Source organism: Monodelphis domestica, chromosome 1 (assembly GCF_027887165.1).
Source record: "Monodelphis domestica isolate mMonDom1 chromosome 1, mMonDom1.pri, whole genome shotgun sequence".
Taxonomy (NCBI): Eukaryota; Metazoa; Chordata; class Mammalia; order Didelphimorphia; family Didelphidae; genus Monodelphis; species Monodelphis domestica.
In genome coordinates, this window is record NC_077227.1 from 150,160,832 (window position 1) to 150,167,957 (window position 7,126).

At 34.5% G+C, this 7,126-nt stretch overlaps 1 protein-coding gene across 4 annotated transcripts in view; it reads right to left on the minus strand.

Annotated features, from left to right (window-relative positions):
* RORA (RAR related orphan receptor A) overlaps positions 1–7,126 on the minus strand; it is an 898,340-nt gene that overhangs the window by 684,956 nt on the left and 206,258 nt on the right. The gene's annotated exons all lie outside the window — the stretch shown is intronic.

Below are 7,126 nucleotides of genomic sequence, written 5' to 3' on the forward strand. Positions count from 1 at the left end.
TTCTTTTCTGAAACACTAGGCTAGGTGCTCCAGTGGGATATGAGAAAGTGTAAATTAGAACACCTGCCCTCTAGAAACTTGCATTCTAGTTAGGGGGTCAATAAAAGTACAAAACAGTATGTAGTAAGTGCCAAATGAATAGAGTTCATGAGAGAAGAAGCACTATGGGCTAGGAATAGTCACTGAAGGTCTAATGGAAGAACTCAGAATTGGGCTAGGTCTTAAAGGATGAATAAGAATTTTAAAGACACAGAGGTGAGAGGCAGTCTCAAAGCATCACATATTTAGAGCTGGAAAGGATCCATAATCCAAACTCTTTATTTTATAGATAAAGAAACTAAATCTTAGAGAGATTAAGTGACTTGACCAACATCACACAGTAAAAACAAAACAAAACAAAATAAAAAACCAGTCTTCCTAAATTCCAGTTTCAACTCAACATTTCATATACTAGGCCATGGTGTCTCAGTTTTATTGGAACCAGGAAATTGTTGCTATTGTTTTGGATTTCTTTTTTAAGAAAGAAAGAAATGCCTTTTGGGTCTTTTGATTCATAAAACAGAAAACCAATAATTTTGTTTGCCAGTTCCAGTTTTTCTGCTGGCTTAGTTGTGGCATGCGGTGGCTTAGAGGGAAGGGGCTTCACACATGACAAAGTCTTTATTCTGGAGTCAGTCCAGTGATAGATTGTTAATGGAGTTCTCCATTCAGTCAGAAGGCATCCTTTCAACTCTTTCTGGATAGGATTCCCATCAGGATGTATAATCCCAAACTCCAACAATAGCTACAAGAATAGTTTCCCCAGGAATAATACACCAGGGTGGCTATGCCACCTAGTGCTGTTTGCAATGTACTGTCCTCATTACACAGAGCTCTGGACTAGTTCTGACCAGCATTTCAATGTTTAGCAAGTTGGAATGCCTCAGCTCTGCCTTTTCATTAGACTTTAGCCTTTCTTCATTTGCTTTCCAGGTTGAGGCTAGATAGAAAAAGTTGATTTCATTCTCAAGGAAACAGAGAACTTTTGGTACCCATGATTGTTAGAAAATATTGAGAGGATCTGGGATGTAGAGTGGAAAGGAACCTTAAAAATCAACCAGAACAAATTCCCATTTTACAGTTAAGGGAACTGAGTCCCTAACATATTAAATGAGTTCTCCAGGTTCACCTAGGTGATAAGTGGAAAAGCTGGGATTTCATTTCAAGTTCTCACTCTAAATAGCCTCTACTTTGCCAGATAAGAGCATTTTCCATAAAACTATGTTAATGGAATTAGAGTTAAAATATACTTTAGAGTTGACCTAGTCTAACATCCTTATACTATAGAGGCAGAAACTGAGTTTGGAGGAAAAATGACTTGCTTAAGGTCATAGAGGTAGTAAAGGGTAGAAGTGAGATTTAAACTCAAGGTTCTCTGACTCTAAATTTAGCATTTCCCCCATTGTACTACACTGCCTCTTGAGGCTTTCAGACTAACGTAAGATATTACAGAATCCTTTGAAAAACCTGTGTACCAATCAGCAATGATAAGTATTATTTATGGATATGTTCAATATAGCAACAAATATATTGTTATTTTCATAACATATGACTGCCCTCCAAAGTATCCAAGTGGATTCTCGTAAACTGCATCCAAGTTATAAAGAAGTTTTATATTAATGCTTATATCCCTACTCCATTGGAAGTCAAGACTCCAGCTCAGCCACAGATTTGCTATGTGCCTTTAGGCAAGTCACTTCAGTTCTCTGAGCCTCTATGAAATTAGAGGGTTGATGTGAGGATCAAAGATGATCTTAAATCCTATAAAAATAAGAGTCATGATTATGCACTCTCTTTGGAAATTCCTTTTTTATTATTATCTATTTATTTATCTAGGTACATGTATTATCCTCATCAAATAATAATAGCTAACATGAATATAGCATTTACTACGTGCCAGGCACTGGGTTGAGTGCCTTCCAATTATTATCTCATTTGATCTTCAGAATAACCCTGGAAGGTAGATACTATTATTACCCTCATTTTACAGATGAGGAAACTGAGGCAAACAGAAGTTAAATAACTTACCCATGTTCACACAGCTAATGATTTTTTGATGCTGGCTTTGAATTCTGGCCTTGGTACTTTATCCATTGTACTATCCAGCTGTCCCCAAAAGAATAAAAACTGTGAAAAAAATGTAAACTCCTGGAGGCCAGGAACTATTTAATTTTTGTCTTTGTATTACAGTGCCTAGCACAGTGCACTGCACAGAGTAGTTACTAAATAAATATTTGCTGAATTGATTTCCAGCATTTGGCCATCATGTTGTGTCAAGAGATTCACAGAATAGCTCATAAATGATCTAAAAGCTAGATGACATTAGACTCCTGGATAAAGGGATAGTCTGGAGATGAAAAATAAACCACCCAAGAAACATTCCCATGCTAAGTAATTACATTTGTTGTGTCTAAACAGAATGATAATGTGATATAAAATTTGATAGAAAGGCAGAGAGGGAAAGAAACTTAGAAATTATTTAGTCCTACTATGCTAATGAAATAGCGAGGAGTTGGAAAAACCAAAGTCACAAAGCAAGTTAATGGCTTAGTAAGAAAATAAAGTAAACAAGTAAATGATACAGGAGAACCTGGGTCTTGACTCCCAGTCTAGGGTTCATTCCACAATCCCATGCTGCTGAGGACTATGTCTTCTTTAAGAAGAAACAGAAAACTATTCCATGCAAGTAGTAGATGTTGAACGGGGCTTATCAGACTCTATCTTTTGAAAATGGATTCATTTCATGAACCATAAGTACAACAAAGGCTGGTAAGATCAAAGCTAGTATATTTCTACACATTATCTTGTACCCTGTATAAGCTATATCAAGTTTTCTAAATACACCATGAAGAGTACACAGACCATTTCCCTACTGTTTCCAAACCAAGGTCAAACACACCCCCATATTCTTTTGACTTTCAATGGACAGCAAAAGCACAGCCAGAATATGGAGAATCCAACTGGGAAAAGATCAAGATGAGGCTTTGAGAAAATATATTATAATGGAAGAATCCTGAGAAAGGATCTGCATGTTCACTTTTATGAATTTATTTTTAAGGACATGAGATTTATCCAACTGGATTTCTCCTTTCCCTGAAATGACTAATGTTTGTGGTTTCAGAGGAAAACAAAAACATTTCCTATTGGAACTGGCCAATTAGACAGTGACCTACACAACAGAAACTTCCTGGGTACCAAAACATGGGGCTTTTGCCCTGATTCATAAGCTTTGATTTCCCATACTTTAAGATGCATCCCACCATGTACTCTTACCGCTTGTATACAGCTGTCAGCTGTAGAAACATTTTTTTTGGAGAAGAAGTCAGGTTTTTGTTCCCACTCAACCTAAATCATGGCCTAACAATAATAATAGCTTACATTTTTTATAGTGCTTTATAGATCTTAAAGCATTTTCACATACAGTATTTCATTTATCCTTTACAAAAAACCAGTAAAATAGGCAAGGGAAGCATCTCCATTTTATAGATAAGAAAACTGAGGCACAGAGGGACACAATGACTTGCCTGTGGCCACATAGTTAATAAATGGGATAATCAGGACCAAATGGTCAAATGTCTTGACTCCTGGCCCATTGATCTTGATACCATAATCCTAGCAATTTAAACTAGCAAAATGCTCCCGTGTCTTTTCTCTTTCACCAGCATAATTTGAACTAGAAAAGATTAGCTTCTTGGTAGGAAAATGAGCACCCTTGCAAAGCATTACTAAAGCTGGTAGAACTCTGTGAACACAGCTTGACAACATCCTGCCACTGAGGCTCTGATCTGTTACAAATGTGAAGACACTAGTATGATTCTCCTCATTTGTCACTGCTCTACTAAGAGATCTAGTTTCCAGGTATGAATAGCAAGAGGCAAGAAGAGGCAAAAGCCCAGCAACAAACCCAAGGCTGTAAATGTTGAAGAATGTTTCTTGAAATTAAAAAAAAATCTCCTATCTCTTTTATGAGTGGCTACATGGAGAATGCACAGCTGAATTTTATTTTTGTATGCAGAAAAAAATAGCATTTGCGTTTGGCACACGTTCAGATAAATAGAAGCCACTTCAAGGCATAATCGGAATCTACAGAACGGTAAAGTGTGCTTAAATAACATCCATTCCTTTAACAATCCTTAAAGCATAATATTTTTATAGCTTTACTGACAGAAGCATCCCTTTAGAAAATTCAGTACTTAAAAAAGCCAATTTACTGTTGTTATTTGTGTTGCTGTTGTCTGTGACATTTTTTTAATAGACATCATTTCAAAGTAAAATCTCCCACATTTCATTCGAATTCAGGTACCTTAAGGCAGCTGAGAGACTTAGAAATATAAAATTCCATAAAAACAGATCCATTGAACTTGAGTTTGAGACAAAGAAAATTAAAAGAATGATAATAAATGATTTAAAAGAGATTATTTTTCTTCAACATCTTTATTTTTGACTGCATCTTTTACATGCATGTAGTTAGGACTGAAAACAATAAGAAGAAAGAGAAATTAAAAATGTACACAAGAGAAAGAAAGATGAAGCCAAAAACACATAGAAAAAAAAACCCTGATTTTACTGAATGATGATTCTTTTTTTTTTGAGGTTCTCTCACAGGGTTTTGTCATTACTATTTAGCATAACAACACTTACAAAATGATTTGTGCTCTTTAGTTAGGTCCTAAGACCTATATCAAAATGCTTATCACACTTTACAGATGGGAAAACCAAGGCATAGAAGGGGAAGTGATTTCCCAAGGTCCATAGAGCAAGTTATTGTCAGTATTAGAATGCACAGTCCCTGCCTTTTTAGTGACACGTTATCTTTTATTTTTAGAGACACATTATCTTTTATTTTTGTACTTCATCCCAATAAGGCATATACTCTTCTCTCTCTCTCTCTCTTTGTGTGTGTGTGGTGCTCAGTGTAGTTGGCAATCATCATTCTATTCTATCAAAATACTATCTTTAAAAATGAAGAAACAAAGGCAAATGAAAAAATAAGGGATCTGGTGAACACCAACCAGGCAATAATCAACAAAAAAGATCATTGAATATTATATTTGTAGGGGAGGAAGACCCCAATTTTTTCATCTCCTGTATTTTTGAGAATGTCTGCCAAAGAGAAAGTACACAGGTTATTTTCTCATTACTTGGCAATAACTAGGGTTGGGTAACGAGGGTTTTGCCCTAGGCAACTAATATTTAGAGGGTGTAAAAACTGAAAATAACACTCCTTGTTCAACATCAGTGACAATATTATAATTAATTCTCCTCCCACTCAAGAGGTTTGTCCTAATAACTCCTTATATTACTTTCATATCATGAATTATAAAGTTGATTTGAAGGCATGATTCTCTGCTGCTTACTTAGGAAATTTTGAGCTGTTTCCTCAGAGATGTTTACAGATGCTATCCCTGGTGGCAAGATTGCCAGTTCTGCCACCATGGTCTTCTCAGCAAGGCTATTTAGAAATGAAAGGATGTTTCCTTGACTAAAGGGAAGTTTCTTTAGCAATTTGCTACTTTTTCTTTTCTCTGGTTTGATGATGATAGCCACTGTGTAACTTAATTTAATGGCAGTTAATATGTTGTTTGCATCCCTTTTGTTTCAAGTTTTCCCTCACATTTCAATACAGCTTTGTGGAATAATTGTGCATCTATTTTTAAAGCCTTCATTTTTTTTTCAGAAGAAATTCAAATCATCATTTATTAAACACCTATTAAGACCAGGCTGTGAGGGCACAGATACAAAAAGAAGAGTTCCTGCTGACAAGGAACATTCACTCACCTAGGAGAACAGAACATTTACAAAGCAAAAGGTTTGTAAAAAAACAATACAAAGTAATATCAGAAGGTAAAGAATACTAGCCACACTGGGACTCTGAAAAGGCTTAGGGTTGGAAGGGCCAACTAAGCCACATTTTAGAGGAAAAAAGGGATTCCAAGATTGGGAGGTGAGGAGGAATTGGATGGTTATACTTAAGAAATTAATAAATAAGACATATTTCTGACTTAGTTGTATGATCACTGGTTATGCTACTATTTTGAAATGCTGACAAGATTTCAATTGTATCCTTAGATGTGAAATTTCATAATTGCTATATCACTTTTTTACAATTTTAGATGAAAATCAAAGCAAAAAAGTAGTATGGGAACTATCATATGTCCACAAGATGTTGTTAAATCATTTGGGAAAAGCTTTAAAATATTTGCATGGCAACATACATTTTACTGGCAGAGAAAGCCTATATCTCCAAAGATTATATGATATCTTAAAAGTTTTAATTTTATTTAAAGCTATTAAGCACTGAACATCAACATTTTTGCAAATATATTAATATAAGCATATTATACAAATAATATAATAACTTAAAATAGCACTAACATTTTTGGGACACTATATTTAAAGCTAGATGGTCAGCATTGCATAGTGGAAGAAGGGCATTGGTCTTGGAATGAAAAGACTTGGATTCAAATCACAGATCCAACATTATGATAACTGTATGATCATGGAAAAGTAATTTATTTCCATTTTATATAGGATAAAACTGAGGTCTGGACAGTTACTTACACTATCTATTTTACAGGCTTATTGTGGGAACAGCATTTTGTAATATAAATGTAAGAGTAATAGAAATTTAAGTTAGCTCCATGTTTGAGAAATGGGAATATATTAGAAAAACAAAATTTAAGGTAATAAATTTATATATAAATACCTTTATATATTTATATAAATAATATAAAATATAAATATCTTAATTTTATAAAATAAATAAAAAGATAAAGATAAAGATAAATAATACTTAGAATTTAATGTTATTTAGAAAGTTGATAAACCTCCATAATAGAAACTATATATGTATATAAACATATATATGTATATATTCTACCCAATTCCCAACGTACTTTTATCCTTAAAAAACAAAATCCTCTCTAGACCTACCATTCCTTTAAGCTCTTGTTTCACATCTCCCATCAAATGTACAACTGAACTCCCAGAAGTTGATTGCCTTCACTTTCTATCCTCTCATAGTCTACACGATTCTGTACAATCTGGATTCTGATAGCATCAGTCAACTGAAACCACTCTCTTCAAA